At 38.7% G+C, this 23,373-nt stretch overlaps 1 protein-coding gene across 7 annotated transcripts in view; it reads left to right on the forward strand.

Annotated features, from left to right (window-relative positions):
- The window catches only part of ZC3H12B (zinc finger CCCH-type containing 12B), a 459,035-nt gene that overhangs the window by 324,619 nt on the left and 111,043 nt on the right, over positions 1-23,373 (forward strand). For 6 of the 7 annotated variants that reach the window (XM_054544659.2, XM_054544661.2, XM_054544658.2 and 3 more), the window contains 2 exons: positions 2,583-2,711; positions 4,782-4,951. The gene's annotated coding sequence lies outside the window, so the exon portion shown is untranslated. The remainder of the gene's footprint in view (positions 1-2,582; positions 2,712-4,781; positions 4,952-23,373) is intronic. The other variant, XM_054544660.2, reaches the window with a different exon arrangement.

The raw sequence follows: 23,373 nt of genomic DNA on the forward strand, positions 1-23,373 counted from the left end.
TCTAATCGCTACACACCAGCAAAGGCAGGCTATGCTATAGTATATTCGAAATCTATCACTGAGGCTACTGCTCTGCCCCCCTCCACTACTTCTCAGCAAACCAAACTCATTGCCTTAACTCGAGCCCTCACTCTTGCAAAGGAACTACACATCAATATTTATACTGACTCTAGATATGCCTTCCATATCCTGTACCACCCTACTGTTACATGGGCAAAAAGAGGTTTCCTCACTACACAAGGGTCCTCCATCATTAATATCTCTTTAATAAAAACTCTTCTCAAGGTACCTTTACTTCCAAAAAAAAAAACTAGAGTCATTCACTGCAAGGGCCATCAAAAGGCATCAGATCCCATCACTCAGGGCAGCGCTTATGCTGATAAGGTAGCTAAAAAGGCAGCTAGCATTCCAACTTCTATCCTTCACAGCAGTTTTTCTCCTTGTCACTGGTCACTCCCACCTACTGCCCCACTGAAACTTCCACCTATCAGTCTCTTCACACACAAAGCAAATGGTTCTTGGACCGAGGAAAATATCTCCTTCCAGCCACACAGGCCCATTCTATTCTGTTGTCATTTCATAACGTCTTCCTTGTAGGTTACAAGCCACTAGCCCGCCTCTTAGAACCTCTCATTTCTTTTCCATCGTGGAAATCTATCCTCAAGGGAATCACTTCTCAGTGTTTCATCTGCTATTCTACTACTCCTCAGGGATTGTTCAGGCCCTGTGACCTCCCTTCCCTACACATCAAGCTCGGGGATTTGCCCCTGCCCAGGACTGGCAAACTGACTTTACTCACATGCCCCAAGCTAGGAAACTAAAATACCTCTTGGTTTGGGTAGACACTTTCACTGCATGGGTAGAGGCCTTTCCCACAGGGTCTGAGAAGGCCATCACAGTCATTTCTTCCCTTCTGTCAGATACAATTCCTGGGTTTGGCCTTCCTACCTCTATACAGTCCAATAACGGACTGGCCTTTGTTAGTCAAATCACCCGAGCAGTTTCTCAGGCTCTTGGTATTCAGTGGAACATTCATACCCCTTACCATCCTCAATCTTCAGGAAAGGTAGAACTGACTAATGGTCTTTTAAAAGCATACCTCACCAAGCTCAGCCTCCAACTTAAAAAGGAGGATTCTGTCAAGGATAGAGCCTAAAAACTCACCAACCAAGCAAGTAATTACACTGAACCCTCTTGAGTACTCTAATTGAATGTCCTGGGTCCTCCTAATTCTTAGTCCTTTCATACATTTTTCTCCTTCTCTTATTTGGGCCTTGTGTCTTTCATTTAGTTTCCCAATTCATACAAAACCACATCCAGTCTATCACCCATGAGTCTATACAACAAATGCTACTTCTAACAAACCCACAATATCACCCCTTACCACAAAATCTCCCCAGTTTAATCTCTCCCATTGTAGGTTCCCACACCACCCCTAATCCCGCTTGAAGTAGCCCTGAGAAACATCGCCCATTATCTCTCCATACCATCCCCCAAAATTTTTGCCACCCCAACATTTCACCACTATTTTGTTTTGTTTTTCTTATTAATATAAGACAGGAATGTCAGGCCTCTGAGCCCAAGCTAAGCCATCATATCCCCTGTGACTTGCACGTATATATCCAGATGGCCTGTTCCTGCCTTAACTGATGACATTACCTTGTGAAATTCCTTCTCCTGGCTCAGAAGCTCCCCTACTGAGCACCTTGTGACCCTCGCCCCTGCCCGCCAGAGAACAACCCCCTTTGAGTGTAATTTTCCATTACCTACCCAAATCCTATAAAACGGCCCCACTGCAATCTCCTTTTGCTGACTCTCTTTTCGGACTCAGCCCTCCTGCACCCAGGGGAAATAAACAGCCTTGTTGGAAAAAAAAAAAAAAAAAAAAAAAAAAGAACAAAAAAAAACATAAAACTGAATGAAGCTGATTTCACCAAAGAATATATATATATATATTTTTAAGTAAGTCAAGCATTGGACTGTTACACAGCATTAGGCTACTTAATAGTCTCAGTTTGGCTTTTATTGGCTTAAACTATATTGATGATTTAGTATACATGAACTGTCTATCGCAGCGATATATTTCTTGGTAAATATAGAATAAAAAAAAAAAAAAAAAAAAAAGCCCAAGCAGAAGAAAGGTGGTTTTCCCCATCGGGGGAGAAATGGTTTCTGGTTTGTCGGTTCTACCAAAGAGAATGTTGCTTTTTTCCAAGTGGTGGAAGTAGGCTTATTTGGCTTCTTCTTTTAATAGAAGCTTATTTCTTCTTCATGATGGTCATCTGTCCTGACAGATAGTCCTTTAACTTGCTTATGAATTTTAGAAAATTCTTTGGATCATGTTGTGTTTGTATATGTATTTGTTCTTTGTCATTGCTATGCCATGTTTATTTTAGTTTACCTCCCTCTCTCTTTCCGTCTGTCTAGTCAGACAATCGTGAGGATTAATTTCTGAAAAGCTAGCAAAGGCTAATATTCTTTTGTAATCCCTTTCACTACCTCTGTCTTCTATAAAGATTTAACTCTGAGGGGGTTATGTAATTAACAGTCACCAATTCTGCTTGTTTTTACCCCTCTACAAGGAAATAGACTAAATAGCCAAGTTGCAAGATGCCACTGCTTCTTTTAAGAATGATGGGTTTTCCAGGTGATACTTGAAAGAAGAGATAATGACCACCTATCTCCTTCATCCTGGTCACACAGGAAGGTAGGTGAGTAGCAGCTCCTCTAGGATACATATCTACATTTGCACTATTACGTGACTCACTTTATCTGCTTCTTCAAAACATTGCTTCTTATTATGTTTACCTATGTGATGATAGTCAACTCACAAAAATAGCTGCTATTCAGTGATGAGTACATAATGAAAAACTTGGAAGATCAGGAAAATGCTTTCTCTCTTGAGGATCTTACAAGCTATTTAGCAGACATTTATTGAGCATCTACTACATGTAAGGCTTAGTACAGGGCCTTAGAGATGAATAACACTCACCCTGTCCTCGTGAAGCTCAGTATAGCAGAATGAAAGCTAGTCAGAACTTTCTTCTTAGTGTCCTTCCTGACTGTGGAGGCAACTTGTGACCCTTTTCTTGGCTACCTACAAAGATATTGTTATTGCATCTATAAATCATTACAACTGTAGAATCAGAAGGGGACTTCTCAGGAGCAGATATAGGTACACAAGACTGACTCTTTCATCATGACAGCTGTGGCAAAAAGGAGCTGCAAATAACATGTTTGCTAGTATAGCCAGCTCAAATCTCAGTGCTTCATGGGAACAGATTTTTCCACAGGTTGATAATACAAAGTTGGGCAGTAACCCTAAGATCCCTACAATATCAACTCTAGAAAAGCACCTCACTCTTGAACATGTCACACATCTAATAGAGAGTTATGAGTATATTTACATAAAGCTACATACCATTTTTTTGAAATTTGCTTATGTATAAATGAACTGTAGAATATACTTTCTAATAATTTCAGATTAAATAAGATTTCCAGTTTCTTCTCGATTTTAACTGATTTTTTTTTTACCTATCCAGTAACCTTGACTCAAATGTTTTATTCACACAGTAAACAAATTTTCCAAGGCATTCTTTAATTTCAAACATTCCCTTTTATTATCTTTATAAACCTTCAGAATATCCCAAAACTTCTAATTTTTTTCTTTTGTTTTATCTATTTATTTTCTTGACACACCCTTAGGAGGTCCTAATGTCATGTGTCCTGAAATTCTAATTTTTTGATATCTAAGTTACACCTCCTGGATTGCATCCGGCACCAAGAAACAATACAAAACCCTCATGTGTCAGAATTTATGGCCTGATTTGGAGTTTGGAAAACACAGACACTATACTACTAAAAGAAATCTTTAAGGAATGGAAAAATTCCCAAAGCTGGGTAGTGGGAAGAATAAAAAGACCCTCCACAAACCTTTGTTAGGCCACACTTTGCTTCTGGACCATAGTTTAATGATCTGACTTCCAGATAGAAAACATTTTTTGAACCACCTAAAATTATAAAATGTCAAGTGGTTATTAGTGTAATGATTAACATTTTAATTTTAATGTTCTCAAAATGACATTATTTTATTTTGGAGTGAGGTAGAAAGGGATGGCTATTCTTATTCAAGTGTTTTTTTGTTTGTATGTTTCTGTCAAGTTTGTAAACTGCACATGTCTTTTCATTTAATTAGATCAGAAAATTCTCCTCATGGTGAAAATGTAGTGTATTTCAAGGAGTTATGAATTCATGTTTATTCTAAATTGTGGTCTTTTAAGATTTATGATCTTATTTTGTTTTGCATAAAAGGTCAAAAAGAGGAAGTAGTCATACCTAATCTGTAAATCATAGATAGAATATATATAAAAACATTTTGCTACTTAATAAAATTTAGATAATAGTTATGAAATTCACTGTTCATCCGTGGTTCTCTTTTTAAAAATGGTATTATTTATAATTTATGTAAATATAATTCAAAATTATACATATAACTCAGCTATTATTCTTTTAGACTGAATCTTACAGTCACAAAGTAAGTTTTCTTAGGCTTGTGGAATATTCTCAGGGTCAATATGTATAAAAGACTAAAAAAGTGCTACATCTTGGATTAGCACAATTATTGAATAATTAGCACAATTATCTCAGCCTTTGAGATCCAAATATCTTTCTGCCCTAATTATAATACTGAACTTTAAATGGGTAAAAGGTGTTTCAGTGGTCGATTTATCAAGTTCTCATCATAGGTTTGCCTTCTGCTCATTGAATCTATTTTACCCAAGGCTATGGACTACTTTCGGCATTTCTGCCTCAGCAACAGAGGATAAAAGCCATGTTGTGATGGATAAGTCACAAAAGTAAAAAATACAGACATGGACTACAGGCCTCCAAAGAAGAATTGAGCATGCTGAGGATCGATGCCAGACATTGGACATTTTTGAGGTGTTAAGAGGTGGGTACTTTAGTGGTGGTGGTTGTTGTTGTTGTGTGTGTGTGTGTTTGAAAGAGTAAACTATAGTGAGGTAATCTGTGTAATATGAAAAGTTAAGGCATTTTATTTATAAGAAAGTGAAGCTTCCTTCCAGAAAGATTGAGGCATCAAATCAGTGGTGAAAATTTGAACAACACAGCTAATAAAATTATCTTCTTAGGTTGAAAATATGTAGGCTTTTGGAATTAACAGGAAATCATCATAGGAAGCAGTGAGATGAAAGGGAATATCACTTATGGAACTTTACAAATCAAGAACCAAGAGCTTTACATGTGTTATCACATTTAATCCTCATAGCAATCCTATGATGTAAGTATTATCATCTCCATTTTACAAATTAAAAAACTATCTTAAGCAGGTTATTTGACTCGCCTAAGATCATATAGCTATTAAGTTTAGGGTTTTGTTTTATATCCAGATCTCTCTGACTTCTAACACTGTGCTTAGAAAGATCTAAATATCTAAGAGAAAACTGTGACTGTATCATTTCATACTTTTCTTATGAAGAATTCTACCTCTACTTCATTGTGCCCCTACTTTATATAGTTTTTGGAGGAAAGTTTTTCACGTGGTATGTTCAGAAAATACTTCACAACCACAATATATGCAACTTTAAAAAAATTGCACTAGAGAAAGAAGCAACCATTCTCAGGAATGAAGCATCTATGGTTCTTTTTTTTAATTTTTCCTTCTGCATTTTTCCATATATTATTAATACATAAGTGAGAACCAAAATTTCCAGAATAAGAGTATCCTTTGTAAGTGTAGAATCAAGCCCTTCCAACTTTTGAGATCTGTTTGTTTAGCTAAATCAGCATTGCAAGGTTAATTCTGACTGATTCTAGACTTGTGTTGCATACTTTTGGACACTTGATCAGGCTAAGCAATTGAAGCCTCTTGTTATAATTTAGAAGTATTTAGGTAGTTGGCCAGACATGGTGGCTGCCTGGGCATGGTGGCTCATTCCTGCAATCTCAGCATTTTGGGAGGCCAAAGTGAGAGGATCACTTGAGCTCAGGAGTTCGAGACCAGCCTGAGCAACACAGTGAGACCTCGTCTGTATTGAAAAAAAAAAGAAGAGGAAGAAAAAAAGTATTCATATAGTTTCGAAGAAAGGTTAAGATATGTCTGTTTTTGTTTAGTTACAATCTTTAGAACCTCTTCCACATGGCATTTATTAATTTGTAGTCGCATCTTTAGTAATATTTTTCAAAATTGACTAAGTACGGCAAAATCGCAGGCCATTATGGTATAGTGGAAAGATCCCTTCACTTGAGGTCAGAGAATCTAGGTTGAACTCTTACTTCTCTTGTTTACTGTGTGAAGTTTGGCTATTAATTTACTCTCTCAGAGTCTCAGTTTTCTCATCTGTAATATGAGAATAATCCTTACCTCATGTATTTGTTGTGAAAATAACTTGAAATAAAAAATATGAAAGTACTTTGTAGGCAATAACATTCTAGCATAATGTGAGGAGAAATGGAATAAAATGAACACTAAAGGAATATTTACCATATACTAGTCACTAACTTATTTTCTATTGTTGCTCCAGCAAGACCAATATCTATATATCCCTAAGGAAAAAATAACATGACCTCCAGCCTTGGGTCACATTTTCTGGTTGTCCTACCTATTGCCCCAGTAGCCATGCAATAGTTTACAATCTACTGGCAGAAAGGTAAAATGTGTGAAAGAATTGCCTTCTAGGTCATTCTCTTTGTGAAAAGTAATCTCCCACCAAGGAGAAGCCTGCTTAACAGTTCATATTAAAATCTTGGCTCAAAGCAATGAATGAAAAGTTGGAGATGAACAGTAGCTTCATAACAAAGCCCAACAGGACCATTTAGGTAAGACATTGTAGTAGAGTAGGAAATACATTGAATGGGAAGAAAGGGGACCAGAGTTCCAATCCTGATTTTACCACTGCCTAATTGTATAACCTAAAAAAAAGTTTATTTTTCCTCTTGGCCTCCCTGTCTCCTTTTATACAGTAATGTGGGATGGACTAGATTATCTCTAAGGTCTATTCCAACATTGATATTCTAATATCCTATTCTTAATTTTAATAGAAAGATTTAAATTATATATTTAATTTTTAGGATGCTATTTTATACCTCAAAAGGAAAAAGAAAAAATGCACAAATTATTTCTCTGTTGTGAATTACAATACACATTCACTTACATTAATAGCTTTATCGGAGGTAGAATTAGCATAATCCTTTACATTTTCAAAGTATTTCAAAGATCCACCATCTCATTTGAGTCTCATAATAATGACCACATTTTATTATTTATCTTTGTGTACTAAATTAAGTAATTGAGCCTCAAGGAGGTTAAAGGTCTGTATAAAGTCACATAGCCAGTATATGATGGATCCAGAAATCCATCTGTGGTCTATTTCTAAGCCCATTTTTTTTTCCACTACCGCAAGCTGTACATTATTTTATCCAGGCTTAGAATAAATGAAACTCATCTGGAAAATGAATTAAAAAGGGAAGAGTCACTGTTATTTATGTATGCTAAAAGTACGAACAGGTAAGAATACTTAAGAATAAGGATAATGTTTTATATTCTTTTAAAAAATTCTTCCGACTTGAGACTGAAGCTCTGAACAAGATGCAAGCAAATGTACAAATAAATATTAATGCATCTTTCAGAGCTCTAGACATTATGAAAGATTAAAGAAATAGTATTTGTAAAGCACTTTAATATCATTTGAAGAAACTGGTTATTTAAATATAATATTTGGAGCTGTAGCCCTCAGGCATACAACAGAAAGAGAAAGAATAAAGAATGGAATATAAGAAGATGTCAATTTTTCTAGGGGATTGTCTATCATAGTCCTTGTGTTAGTGTAGACTTTTTAGAAACTGCTGAAGTGTACCTCACACTTCTTTCACTAACCTCCAACCAAAAGTAATTGCAGACTTTAAGGGATTTAAAGTGAGTTCTCTCTGTCAATGAGTGTAGTGACTGCTTGTTATTGGTGTCATAGCAACGATAAAAGCCACCAATGGAGAGTTTGTGTTTAAAATTGGTATTAATAATGATTTCAGAAAATGTGTAATTTCTGGGGAAACCTATTCATTAAAATCAAAGAAACTACATTTCCCTTTTTGACAAATAAATGATTTGTGAAGATGGAAGCCATTAACTTGCTTATCAGCATGTTGAAATTTTAATTAGATCCAGCAAAAGTATTTTAGATTCAAAGGCTCTGAAAGTTGATCTTAGATGATGAGACTATATGTAGAAGCCTAGTACTCCAAAAACATGCATTCCAAGCCTTCCAATTCCAAGTAAATGTAGGTATCAAATATTATGAATTCAACTCTGTTGGGGAAGAAACAGAGGTTTAAGATATCTGCACTGACATCATGGGGCTTTCAGCCTGATTGCGGACATATTTTAAGAAAGGAGGGAGGGAAGAAGAGAGGACAGGAGAGAGGAAGGGAAGGAAGGAAGGAAGGGAAGAAGGAAGGAAAACGTCAATTTGAATGCGAACATATTTTAAGAAAGGAAGGGAAAGAAGAAGAGAGGACAGGAGAGAGGAAGGAAGGAAGAAGGAAGAAAGGAAGGAAGGAAAGAAAGGAAGGAAGGAAAACTTTCAATTTTCTTATTTGATAAACCAAACGATATTGGGAGGTAAGCATTGTTATCCACATTTCACAGGTGGGGAAACTGAGGTTTGGAGAACTAGATATCCTGCATAAAATCACACAAGTATGCATCAAGGTCAGTTAGGAATCAAATTCATTAAATGTAAAATCTATGCTTGTCTTTTTACATTGCTAAATTACAATACACAGGAAAAGACTGAAAAGAAAAAATAGCATGTCAGTAGTAAAATACATAAAACTGACTTTACAGTAAGAATTCAGAGAAGGGTGAACTGAATTCAAGTTGGACGTTAATCAGTCTATGTTTTTCCTGTGAAGAATATAGTTCCTATGGTGGGCCTTGTAGATTGTCTAAATAGAGAAAAAGGAAGAAAGAATAATGTATCTGAGTCTGTTTCTTCATTTATACAACAGGCATTATGCCATTCACCCCACAGTACAATTGTTAGGATTGAAAGAGATAGCATATATAAAACCATTTTGTAAACCACAATGAGATACCATCTCACACCAGTTAGAATGGTGATCATTAAAAAGTCAGGAAACAGCAGGTGCTGGAGAGGATGTGGAGAAATAGGAACACTTTTACACTGTTGGTGGGACTGTAAACTAGTTCAACAATTGTGAAAGACAGTGCGGTGATTCCTCAGGGATCTAGAACTAGAAATACTATTTGATCCAGCCATCCCATTACTGGGTATATACCCAAAAGACTATAAATCATGCTGCTATAAAGACACATGCACAGGTATGTTTATTGTGGCACTATTCACAACAGCAAAGACTTGGAACCAACACAAATGTCCATCAATGATAGAGTGGATTAAGAAAATGTGGCACATATACACCATGGAATACTATGCAGCCATAAAAAAGGATGAGTTCATGTCCTTTGTAGGGACATGGATGAAGCTGGAAACCATAATTCTCAGCAAACTATCGCAAGGACAAAAAACCAAACACCGAATGTTCTCACTCATAGGTGAGAATTGATCAATAAGAACACTTGGACACAGGGAGGGGAACATCACACACTGGGGCCTGTTGTGGGGTGGTGGGAGGTGGGAGGGATAGCATTAGGAGATATACCTAATGTAAATGACGAGTTAATGGGTGCAGCACACCAACATGGCACATGTATACACATGTAACAAACCTACACGTTGTGCACATGTACCCTAGAAATTAAAGTATAGTAATATATATAGAAAAACTACCTATTGGGTACTACGCTCACTACCTGGGTGACAGGATCAATCATACCGCAAATCTCAGCATCATGTAACATACCCATGTAACAAACTTGCAAATATACCTCCTGAATCCAAAACAAAAGTTGAAATTTTTTAAGTAAAAAAAAAAAATTACTAAGCATTAATTGATTATGGATGGAGTAAGATGGCCAAATAGAAGGCTCCATCAAGCATCCCTCCCACAGGAACACCAAATGTAATAACTATCTAAACAAAAATAGCACATTCATAAGAAGAAAAAATCAGGTGAGCACTCATAGTATTTGGTTTTAACTTTATATCACTGAAATAGGCACTGTATTAGTCCACTCTCACACCGCTATAAAGAACTGCCCGATACTGGGTAATTTAGAAAGGAAAGAAGTTTTATTGACTCAGGTTCTGCAGGGCTCGGGAGGCCACAGGAAACTTACAATCATGGGGGAACGGGAAGCAATCATGTCCTTCTTCACATGGCATCAGCAAGGATGTGTGTCCAGCAAAGGGGGAAAAGCCCCTTATAAAACCATCAGATCTTGTGAGAACTCACTCACTATCATGAGAAAAGCAGGGTAGCTGCCCCCCATGATCCAATTACCTCCCATCAGGTCCTTCCCATGACACATGGGGAGTATGGGAACTACAATTCAAGATGAGATTTGAGAGGAGACACAGCCAAATCATATGAGGCACTGAAGTAGGTAAGAAAGTCTTGAATCTCTAATGCCACTCCTTCTCCACTATCCTCTAGCAGTAGATGTGTGGTGTGAGAAAATAATCTGTGCTCTTGGGAAAGGGAGGATACAGCAGTTGTGAAACCTTGCATTGAGCTCAAGTTTCACAGTGAGACTTGAGTTTTGCTGCCCTGTCACAGCATAAAGCAAAACAGGACTGAACTCAGCTGATGCCCGCCAATGGAGGAGGCATTTAGACCAGCCCCAGCCAGAGGGGAATTATCCAACCCAGCAGGTGGAATTTGAGTTCACTGCAAACTAAAGTGCTTTGGGGTTCTAAATAAATTTTAAAGGCAGTGTAGGACACAAGGACCACAACTCCTAGCTGAGTCCTAGTGCTATGCTAAGCAAAGAGCCAGTACACATCGGGGGAATGTGACCTGCTGAGACACCAGCCATAGTGGCTAAGGGAGCACATGCCACATCGCCCCCAACCCTTGACAGCATAGCTCATGGCTGCAAAAGAGACGCCTTTCTTCCACTTGTGGAAATGAGAGGGAAGAGTAAAGAGGACTTTGTCTTGAACCTTGAATATCAGCTCAGCCACAGTAGGGGGGAGCACTGATCAAAGTTTTGAGTCCCCCATTGTAGGCCTTAGTTCCTGGATGACATTTCTAGATACATCCTGAGCCAGAAGGGAACCCACCACCTTGAAGGAAACGACCCAATCCAGGCAGGACCCATCACCTGCTGCCTAAAGATATATTGGCCCCTGAATAACCCACAGCAATGCCCAGGTAGTACACCATAGGCCTTGGGTGAGACTGGGACATGCTGGCTTCAGGTGAGATCCAGCACATTTTCAGCTGTGATAGCTACAGTGAGAGACTCCTCCTACTTGAGAAAAGCAGAGGAAAAAGTAAAGGGGACTTTGTCTTGCACCTTAGGTACCAGCTTGGCCACAGGAGGGTAGAGTAGCAAGTGGGCTCTTGGGGTCTCTGATTCCAGACCATGGCTCTTAGACAGCATTTCTGGACGTGCCTTGGGCCAAAAGGGAGCCCACTGCCCTAAAGGGTGAGTTTCAAGCCTGGCAACATTCACCACATGCTAAAGATCCATTGGGCATTAAGTGAACATCAGTGGTAGCTTGAAAATACTTCCAGTGGGCCTGTGATGGTGGTGGTAATGAGCTGAGGCTCTGCTTCCTGTGGAGAGGATAGGGAAAGCATCTCATTGTTTGAGCACCAACTCAGCCATAGTACAATAGCACAGGTAGATTTCTAAGGTTTTTGACTCTAGTCTTTGGTGGCTGGACAGTATTTCTGGACCGCCCTGGTACTGGGGAAACTTGCTGCCCTGAAGGGAGAGACGCAACCCTGGCTGGCTCTATGACCGGCAGATTGTATTGCCCTCCAGCCTTGAGTGGAAATAGGTGGTAGCCAGACAGTGGTTACAATGGGCCTTGGGTGAAACCGAGTGTTTTGCTGGCCTCAGGTCTGACCCAGCATATATCCAGTGTTGGTACTCACTGGGCTGCTTAAGCCATCCGACACCTAGCTCCAAGCAGCTCAGCAAAGAGAGATATTCTGTTTGGGAAAAGTAAGGAAAGAAAACAAGCGTTTCTGCCTTAATACATAGAATTCTTCCAGATCTTATCCAAGACCACCAAAGTGATACCTTTATGAGTTTACAGAAACCACAGTATTATTGGGCTTGGGTTCCCCTCTAATGCAGATACAGCTAAGATCACAACACCCAAGTCCTTTCAAATACCCAGAAAGCCTTCTCAAGATGGACTGAGTACAAACAAACCCAGATTGTGAAGACTACAATAAATACATAACTTTTCAATGCCCAGACACCAAAGAACATCTGCAAGCATCAAGACCATATAGGAAAACATGACTCCACCAAACTAAATAAGGCACCAGGAGCCAATCCCAGAGAAACAGAGATATGTGACCTTTCAGATGATTCAAGATAGCTGTTTCGAGAAAACTGAGAAATTCAAGATATCACAGAGAAGGAATTCAAAGTTCTATCAGATAAATTTAATAAAAATATTAAAATAATTAAAAAGAATCAAGTAGAAATTCTGGAACTGAAAAAAATGTAATTGGCATACTGAAGAATGCACCAAAGTCTTTTAATAGAATTAATCAAGCAGAAGAACAAATTAGTGGACTTGAAGGTAGGCTATTTGAAAATGTACAGTCCGAGGAGACAAAAAAAAGAATAAAAAACAATGAAGCACACTTAGAATATCTAGAAAACGGCCTCATAAGAGCAAATCTAAGAGTTACTGACCTTAAAGAGGAGGTAGAGAAAGAGATATGATTAGAAAGATTATTCAAAAGAATAATAACACAGAACTTACCAAACCTGGAAAAAAAATCGATATCTAAGTACAAGAAGTTTACAGAACCCCAAGTAGATTTAACCCAAAGAAGCCTACCCCAAGGCACTTAATAATCAAACTCCCAAAGGTCAAGAGTAAAGAAAGGATCCTAAAAGCAACAAGAGAAAAGAAACAAATAATATACAGTAGCACCACAATACACCTGGCAGCAAACTTTTCAGTGGACACCTTGCAAGCAACAAAAAAGTGACATGACATACTTAAAGAGCTTCAGGGAAAAAAAAGAAACGGTTAACCAAACAAAAATATTCTTCAAACATAATGAAGAAATAAAGATTTTCCCAGACAAACAAAAGCTGAGGAATTTTACCAACACCAGACTTACCCTACATGAAATGCTAAAGGAAGTACTTCGATCAGAAAGAAAGTACATTAGTGAGCAATAAGAAATCATCTGGAGGTCGGTCACGGTGGCTCAGCCTGAATCCCAGCACTTTGGGAGGCTGAGGCGGGCAGATCACGAGGTCAGGAGATCGAGACCATCCTGGCGAACACGGTGAAACCCCATCTCTACTAAAAATTCAAAAAAATTAACTGGGCATGGTGGCTGGTGCCAGTAGTCCCAGCTACTCGGGAGGCTGAGGCAGGAGAATGCCATGAACCTGGGGGGTGGAGCTTGCAGTGAGTGGAGATCATGCCACTGCACTCCCACCCGGGTGACAGAGTGAGACTCTGTCTCAAAAAAAAAAAAAAAGAAATCATCTAACCTTACAATACTCACTGATAAGCACAAAGGAAAATTCAAAATATTATAACACAATAAATATGGCTTGTAAACTCCCCCTATCTTAAATAGAAACACTTAAAGAAGAACCAGTCAAAAAGAACTACAACTTTTCAAGTCAAAGACAGTACAGTGAGATATAAATAGAAATTGAAAGATTAAAAAGACTTGAGATTAATTTAAGGTGTAGAGTGTTTTTTAGTTTACTTTATTCTTGTTTGTTTAAGTAAAGAGTGTTAAGACATTATCACCCTGAAAATAATGAGTTATAAGATAGTATTTGCAAGCCTCATGGTAACCTCAAATCAAAAAAATGAACAACAGATACAAAAAAATATTAAGAAATTAAAGCATACCACCAGACAAAATTACCTTCACTAAAAGGAAGACGAGAAGGAAGGAAAGAAATAAGACTACAAAACAACCAGGAAACACATAACAAAATGGCAGGAGTAAGTCTTCACTTATCATTGAATGTTACTAATTATTCAGTATTACTAATAACATCAAATGTAAATGGACTAAATTCTACGATCAAAAAACATAGAGTGGCTGAATTGATTTTAAAAAGACCCAATGATATGTTGCCTATGAGAAACAGACTTCCCTTGTAAAGACACAGACAGACTGAAGATAAAGGGATGGAAAAAGATATTCTATGATATTTGAAACAAAGAAAGAACAGGAGTTGCTACATATGGCTAGCCAGTTTTCTGAGCACCATTTATTAAATAGGGAATCCTATCCCCATTTCTTGTTTTTGTCAGGTTTATCAAAGATCAGATGGTTGTAGACGTGTGGTATCATATCTGAGGGCTCTGTTCTGTTCCATTGGTCTGTATCTCTGTTTTGGTACCAGGACCATGCTGTTTTGTGTATTGTAGCCTTGTAGTATAGTTTGAAGTCAGTTAGCATGATGCCTCCAGCTTGTTCTTTTGGGTTAGGATTGTCTTGGCAATGTGGGCTCCTTTTTGGTTCCATGTGAAGTTTAAAGTAGTTTTTTTTCCAATTCTGTGAAGAAAGTCATTGGTAGCACGATGGGGATGGCATTGAATCTATAAATTACCTTGGGCAGTATGGCCATTTTCACGATTTTGATTCTCCTATCCATGAGCATGGAATGTTCTTCCATTTGTTTGTGTCCTCTTTTATTTCGTTGAGCAGTGGTTTGTAGTTCCTCTTGAAGAGGTCCTTCACATCCCTTGTAAGTTGGATTCCTAGGTATTTTATTTTCTTTGAAGCAATTGTGAATGGGAGTTCACTCATGATTTGGCTCTCTGTTTGTCTGTTATTGGTGTATAGGAATACTTGTGATTTTTGCATACTGATTTTGTATTCTGAGAGTTTGCTGAAGTTGCTTATCAGCTTAAGGAGATTTTGGGCTGAGACAATGGGGTTTTCTAAATATACAATAATGTCATCTGCAAACAGGGACAATTTGACTTCCTCTTTTCCTAACTGAATACCCTTTTTTTTTTATCCTGCCTGATTGCCCTGGCCAGAACTTCCAACACTATGTTGAATAGGAATGGTGAGAGAGGGCATCTCTGTCTTGTGCCGGTTTTCAAAGGGAATGCTTCCAGATTTTGCCCATTCAGTATGATATTGGCTGAGGGTCTGTCATAAATAGCTCTTATTATTTTGAGCTACATCCCTTCAATACCTAATTTATTGAGAGTTTTTAGCATGAAGGGCTGCTGAATTTTGTCAAAGGCCTTTTCTGCATCTATTGAGATAATCATGTGGTTTTTGTCTTTGGTTTTGTTGATATGCTGGATTACATTTATTGATTTGTGTATGTTGAATCAGTCTTGCATCCCAGGGATGAAGCCTACTTGATCATGGTGGGTAAGCTTTTTGATGTGCTGCTGGATTCGGTTTGCCAGTATTTTATCGAGGATTTTTGCATTGACGTTCATCAGGTATATTGGTCTAAAATTCTCTTTTTTTGTTGTATCTCTGCCAGGCTTTGGCATCAGGCTGTTGCTGGCTTCATAAAATGACTTAGGGAGGATTCTCTCTTTTTCTAATGATTGGAATACTTTCAGAAGGAATGGTACCAGCTCCTCTTTGTACCTCTGGAAGAATTCAGCTGTGAATCCGTCTGTTCCTGGACTTTTTTTGGTTGGTAGGCTATTAATTATTGCCACAATTTCAGATCCTGTTATTGGTCTATTTAGGGATTCAACTTCTTCCTGGTTTAGTCTTGGGAGGGTGTATGTGTCCAGGAATTTGTCCATTTCTTCTAAATTTTCTAGTTTGCGTAGAGGTGTTTAAAGTATTCTCTGATGGTAGTTTGTATTTCTGTGGTATCAGTGGTGATATCCCCTTTATCATTTTTATTGCATCTATTTGATTCTTTTCTCTTTTCTTCTTTATTAGTCTTGCTAGCAGTCTATCAATTTTGTTGATCTTTTCAAAAAACCAGCTCCTGGATTCATTGATTTTTTGAAGGGTTTTTTGTGTCTCTATTTCCTTCAGTTCTGCTCTGATCTTAGTCATTTCTTGCCTTCTGCTAGCTTTTGAATGTGTTTGCTCTTGCTTTTCTAGTTCTTTTAATTGTGATGTTAGGGTGTCAATTTCAGATCTTTCCTGCTTTCTCTTGTGGGCATTTAGTGCTATAAATTTCCCTCTACACAGTGCTTTGAATGTGTCCCAGAGATTCTGGTATGTTGTGTTTTTGTTCTTGTTGGTTTCAAAGAACATATTTATTTCTCCCTTCATTTCATTATGTACCCAGTAGTCATTCAGGAGCAGGTTGTTCAGTTTCCATGTAGTTGAGTGGTTTTGAGTGAGTTTCTTAATCCTGAGTTCTAGTTTGATTGCACTGTGGTCTGAGAGACAGTTTGTTATAATTTCTGTTCTTTTACATATGCTGAGGAGAGCTTTACTTCCAACTATGTGGTCGATTTTGGAATAAGTGTGGTGTGGTGCTGAGAAGAATGTATATTCTGTTGATTTGGGGTGGAAAGTTCTGTAGATGTCTATTAGGTCTGCTTGGTGCAGAGCTGAGTCCAATTCCTGGATATCCTTGTTAACTTTCTGCCTTGTTGATCTGTCTAATGTTGACAGTCAGGTGTTAAAGTCTCCCATTATTATTGTGTGGGAGTCTAAGTCTGTTTCTAGGACTCTAAGGACTTGCTTTATGAATCTGGGTGCTCCTGTGTTGGGTGCATATATATTTAGGATAGTTAGCTCTTCTTGTTGTATCGGTCCCTTTACCATTATGTAATGGCCTTCTTTGTCTCTTTTGATTTTGTTGGTTTAAAGTCTGTTTTATCCAAGACTAGGATTGTAACCCCTGCCTTTTTTTGTTTTCCATTTTCTTGGTAGATCTTCCTCCATCCCTTTACTTTGATCCTATGTGTGTCTGTGCATGTGAGATGGGTCTCCTGAATACAGCACACTGATATGTCTTGACTCTTTATCCAATCTGCCAGTCTTTGTCTTTTAATTGGAGCATTTAGTCCATTTACATTTAAGGTTAATATTGTTATGTGTGAATTTGATCCTGTCATTATGATGTTAGCTGGTTATTTTGCTCGTTAGTTGATGCCATTTCTTCCTAGCCTCGATGGTATTTACAATTTGGCATGTTTTTGCAGTGGCTGGTACTGGTTACTCCTTTCCATGTTTAGCACTTCCTTCAGGATCCCTTTTAGAGCAGGCCTGGTGGTGACAAAATCTCTCAGCATTTGCTTGTCTGTAAAGGATTTTATTTCTCCTTCACTTATGAAGCTTAGTTTGTCTGGATATTAAATTCTGGGTTGAAAATTCTTTTCTTTAAGGATGTTGAATATTGGCCCCCACTCTCTTCTGGCTTGTAGAGTTTCTGCCGAGATACCTGCTGTTAGTCTGATGGGCTTCCCTTTGTGGGTAACCTGACCTTTCTCTCTGGCTGCCCTTAACATTTTTTCCTTCATTTCAACTTTGGTGAATCTGACAATTATGTGTCTTGGGGTTGCTCTTCTCAAGGAGTATCTTTGTGGCATTCTCTGTATTTCCTGAATTTGCATGTTGGCCTGCCTTGCTAGATTGGGGAAGTTCTCCTGGATAATATCCTGCAGAGTGTTTTCCAACTTGGTTCCATTCTCCCCGTCACTTTCAGGTACACCAATCAGACACAGATTTGGTCTTTTCACATAGTCCCATATTTCTTGGAGGCTTTATTCATTTCTTTTTATTCTTTTTCTCTAAACTTCTCTTCTTGCTTCATTTCATTCATTTGATCTTCCATCACTGATACCCTTTCTTCCAGTTGATCGAGTCGGCTACTGAGGCTTGTGCATTCATCACGTAGTTCTCATGCCTTGGTTTTCTGCTCCATCAGGTCCTTTAAGGACTTCTCTGCATTGGTTATTCCAGTTAGCCATTTGTCTAATTTTTTTTTCAAAGTTTTTAACTTCTTTGCCATGGGTTCGAACTTCCTCCTTTAGCTCAGAGTAGTTTGATCGTCTTAAGCCTTCTTCTCTCAACTCGTCAAAGTCATTCTCCATCCAGCTTTGTTCCATTGCTGGTGAGGAGCTGCATTCCTTTGGAGGAGGAGAGGCCCTCCGATTTTTAGAGTTTCCAGTTTTTCTGCTCTGTTTTTTCCCCACCTTTGTGGTTTTATCTACCTTTAGTCTTTGATGATGGTGACATACAGATGGGGTTTTGGTGTGGATGTCCTTTCTGTTTGTTAGTTTTCCTTCTAACAGTCAGCACCCTCAGCTGCAGGTCTGTTGCAGTTTGCCAGAGGTCCACTCCAGACCCTGTTTGCCTGGGTATCAGCAGCAGACGCTGCAGAACAGTGGATATTGGTGAGCAGCAAATGTTGCTGCCTGATTGTTCCTCTGGAAGTTTTGTCTCAGAGGAGTACCCAGCCCTGTGAGCTGTCAGTCTGCCCCTACTGGGGGGTGCCTCCCAGTTAGGCTACTCAGGGGTCAGGAACCAACTTGAGGAGGCAGTCTGTCCGTTCTCAGATCTCCAGCTGTGTGCTGGAAGAACCACTACTCTCTTTAAAGCTGTCAGACAGGGACATTTAAGTCTGCAGAGGATTCTGCTGCCTTTTGTTTGGCTATGCCCTGCCCCCAGAGATGGAGTCTACAGAGGCAGGCAGGCCTCCTTGAGCTGCGGTGGGCTCCACCCAGTTCGAGCTTCCCGGCTGCTTTGTTTACCTACTCAAGCCTCGACAATGGCAGACACCCCTCCCCCAGCCTCGCTGCCGCCTTGCAGTTTGATCTCAGACTGCTGTGCTAGCAATGATCAGGGCTCCGTGGGCGTAGGACTTTCCGAGCCAGGCAGGGGATATAATCTCCTGGTGTACCGTTTGCTAAGACCATTGGAAAAGCGCAGTATTAGGGTGGGAGTGACCCAATTTTCCAGGTGCCATCTGTCACCCATTTCTTTGACTAGGAAAGGGAATTCCCTGACCCCTTGTGCTTCCCAGGTGTGGCGATGCCTCGCTCTGCTTCAGCTCATGCTCGGTGCACTGCACTCACTGTCCTCCACTCACTTTCTGACACTCCCCAGTGATATGAACCCGGTACCTCAATTGGAAATGCAGAAATCACTCCTCTTCTGCATTGCTCATGCTGGGAGCTGCAGACTGGAGCTGTTCCTATTCAGCCATCTTGGCTCCACCCCCAATAGGTATGCTTTTACACTGTTGGTGGGACTGTAATCTAGTTCAACCATTGTGGAAGATAGTGTGGTGAATCCTCAAGGATCTACAACTATAAATACCATTTGACCCAGCCATCCCATTACTGTATATATACCCAAAGGATTATAAATCATGCTGCTATAAAGACACATGCACACGTATGTTTATTGTGGCACTATTCACAATAGCAAAGACTTGGAACCAACCCAATTTCCATCAATGACAGACTGGGTTAAGAAAATGTGGCACATATACACCATGGAATACTATGCAGCCATAAAAAAGGATGAGTTCATGTCCTTTGTAGGGACATGGATGAAGATGGAAACCATCATTTTGAGCAAACTATTGCAAGGACAGAAAACCAAACACTGCATGTTCTCACTCATAGGTGGGAATTGAACAATGAGAACACTTGGACACAGGAAGGGGAATGTCACACACCGGGGCCTGTCGTAGGGTGGGGGGAGGGGGAGGGATAGCATTAGGCGATATACATAATGTAAATGATGAGCTAATGGGTGCAGCCCACCAACATGGCACAAGTATACATATGTAACAAACCTGCATGTTGTGCACAGGTACCCTAGAACTTAAAGTATTAAAAAAAAAAAAAAAAAAGAAAAGACAGGAGTTGCTATACTTGAATTCAGATTGATTTCAAGACAAAACCTATAGGAAGAGGCAATGACCATAATTATATAACCATAAAGTGGTCAATTCAGCAGGAGATATAGCAATTGTAAATTTATATGCACTTAACACTTGATCACCCAGATATATAAGGCACATATTCTTATAGAATAAGAGAGATACAATAATGCCTGGAGACTTCAAACTGCCCCCCACCACCTTCAGCATGGGATGTATCTTCTAGACCATTAAAAATATATCAACAAACACCAGAAATAATCTGCACTATGGATCAAATAAACATAAGAGATATTTACAGAACATTTCATTCAACAGCTGCAGAATACACATTATTTTCCTCAGCACATGGATCATTCTCAAGGATAGACCATATGTTAGGTCAAGAAGTAAGTCTTAAAGTATTCAACAAAATAGAAATAATATCAAGCATCTTCTCTGGCAAAACAGAATAAAACTAGGAATCAATAATAACAATAATTTTAAAATGTTGTTGCTGCTGTATCATCGATGCAAAGAGACCAACAATAAAACTATAATACAAGAAAATTCACAGAATATTATACACTGTGACAGACTGAGACATTTAGTTAATGGCAAGAACACAGTAAACACAAGCACCTGAAGACGTGCAAGTCAAGTAAAATGATATATGGATTATACAGTGAATTTTCTAAGCCCATCTGAGGACTTTGTGCCTTTTCAAAAATATCCTATATGCCCCTCCAATTTACAGAATATCTGTCTTATCTGCTTACTTCATGGCTTTTTCAATGTAAAAAGTTTACAAAGTCTATTTATACCTTATTTCCCTTTTTATTTAATATACTGTGGGAAAAAAGATGGAGACAAATATAATTTTCTGACATAAAAAAATTAAGTTATTACAGGCACATTTACTGTTTCATTCTAGAAACATCTCAGTTTCACAAGTTGATTATTCAGCAGCTGTGTGGTCTTTTAAAACATTCTTTGATTTTGAGAAAACTAAGATATCTCTTTTTGGGCAGATTTTGATTCATAACAATGGTGTGATTATGTGAATTACAGTGAATTATACTGTGATAATTCATGCAATGATGTCAGGTCCCTGGTTGACTGAGGCTGTGAGCCAGTGGGGGATATGGGACCCAACATGATGGAGGGCAATTGTTTGCTGGTCCCTTGGGCTGTAGGTATGGGGCTAGTAGAGAACAAGGTAGTTGCTCCATGGACACTGAGTCCTGCAGTGATGATCCTTTCAATTGATGCTGAAAAAGCATTTGATAAAATTCAACATCCTTTCTTTTTTAATTTAATTTTATTTTAAGTTCTGGGATACATGTGCTTAACGTGCAGGTTTGTTACATAGGTATACATGTGCCATGGTGGTTTGCTGCACCTTTCAACCCATCATCTAGGTTTTAAGCACCGCATGCTTTAGGTATTTGTCCTAATGCTCTCCATCCCCTTGCCCCACAATCCCCAAAAGGCTCTAATGTGTAATGTTCCCCTCCCTGTATCCATGTGTTCTCATTGTTCAACTCCCACTTATGAGTGAGAAAGTGCAGTGTTTGGTTTTGTTTCCAGCCTCATCCATACTCCTGCAAAGGACATGAACTCATCCTTTTTATGGCTGCATAATATTTCATGGTGTATAAGTACAACATATGCAATAAACATATGTGTACATGTGTCTTGATAGTAGAATGATTTATAATTCTTTGGGTATATACCCAGTAATGGGATTGCTGGGTCACATTGTATTTCTGGTTCTAGATGCTTGAGGAATCACCACACTGTATAACCACCAAAAGTGTAAAAGCATTCCGATTTCTCTGCATCCTCTCCAGCATCTATTGTTTCCAGACTTTTTAATAATCTCTATTCTAACTAGTGTGAGATGGTATCGCATTGTGGTTTTGATTTGCATTTCTCTAATGACCAGTGATGATGAGCTTTTTTTCATATGCTTGTTGGCTACCTAAATGTCTTCTTTTGAGAAGTGTCTGTTCATATCCTTCACCCAATTTTCGATGAGGTTGTTCTTTTTCTTGTAAATGTGTTTAAGTTCCTTGTCAATTCTGGATATTAGACCTTTGTCAGATTGATAGATCGCAAAAATTTTCTCCCATTCTGTAGGTTGCCTGTTCACTCTGAGATAGTTTCTTTTGCTGTGCAGAAGCTCTTTAATTTAATTAGATCCCATTTGACAATTTTGGCTTTTGTTGCCATTGCTTTTGGTGTTTTAGCCATGAAGTCTTTGCCCATGCCTATGTCTTGAATGGTATTGCCTAGGCTTTCTTCTAAGGTTTTTATTGTTTTAGGTTTTACATTTAAGTCTTTAATCCATCTTGAGTTAATTTTTGTATTAGGTGTAAGGAAGGGTTCCAATTTCTGTTTTCTGCATATGTCTAGCCAGTTTTCCCAACATCATTTATTAAATAACGAATTCCTTCCCCATTGCTTGTTTTTGTCAGGTGTGTCAAAGATCAGATGGTTGTAGATGTGTGGTGTTATTTCTGAGGCCTGTATTCGGTTCCATTGGTCTACATATCTGATTTGGTACCAGTATCATGCTGTTTTGGTTACTGTAGCCTTGTAGTATAGTTTGAAGTCAGGTAGCCTAATGCCTCTAGCTTTGTTCTTTTTACTTAGGATTGTCTTGGCTATACAGGCTCTTTTTTTGGTTCCATACTAAATTTAAAGTAGTTTTTCTAGTTCTGTGAGGAAAGTTAATGGTAGCTTGATGGAAATAGAATTGAATCTATAAATTACTTTGGACAGTATGGCCATTTCCATGATATTCATTCTTCCTATCCATAAGCATGGAATGTTTTTCCATTTGTTTGTGTCCTCTCTTATTTCCTTGGGCAGTGGCTTGTAGTTCTCCTTGAAGAGGTCCTTCAGGTCCCTTCTAAGCTGTTAAGTTGTATTTCCAGGTATTTTATTCTTGTTGTAGTAATTGTGAATGGGAGTTCAATTATGACTTGGTTCTCTGTCTATTATTGGTGTATAGGAATGCTTGTGATTTTTGCACATTGATTTTCTATCCTGTGACTTTGCTGAAGTTGCTTATCAACTTAAGGAGTTTTTGGGCTGAGATGATGAGGTTTTCTAAATATAAAATCATGTCATCTGCAAACAGAGACAATTTGACTTCCTCTCTTCCTATTTAAATACCCTTTCTTTCTTTCTCTTGCCTGATTGCCCTGGCCAGAACTTCCAATACTATGTTGAATAGGAGTGGTGAGAGAGGGCATCCTTGTTTGTGCCAGTTTTCAAAGGGAATTCTTCCAGCTTTTGCCCATTCAGTGTGATATGGGCTGTGGGTTTGTCATAAATAGCTCTTATTATTTTGAGATATGTTCCATCAGTGCCTAGTTTATTGAGAGTTTTTAGCATGAAGGGCTGTTGAATTTTGTCAAAGGCCTTTTCTG

The sequence above is a fragment of the Pongo abelii genome, chromosome X (genome assembly GCF_028885655.2).
Source record: "Pongo abelii isolate AG06213 chromosome X, NHGRI_mPonAbe1-v2.0_pri, whole genome shotgun sequence".
NCBI lineage: Eukaryota > Metazoa > Chordata > Mammalia > Primates > Hominidae > Pongo > Pongo abelii.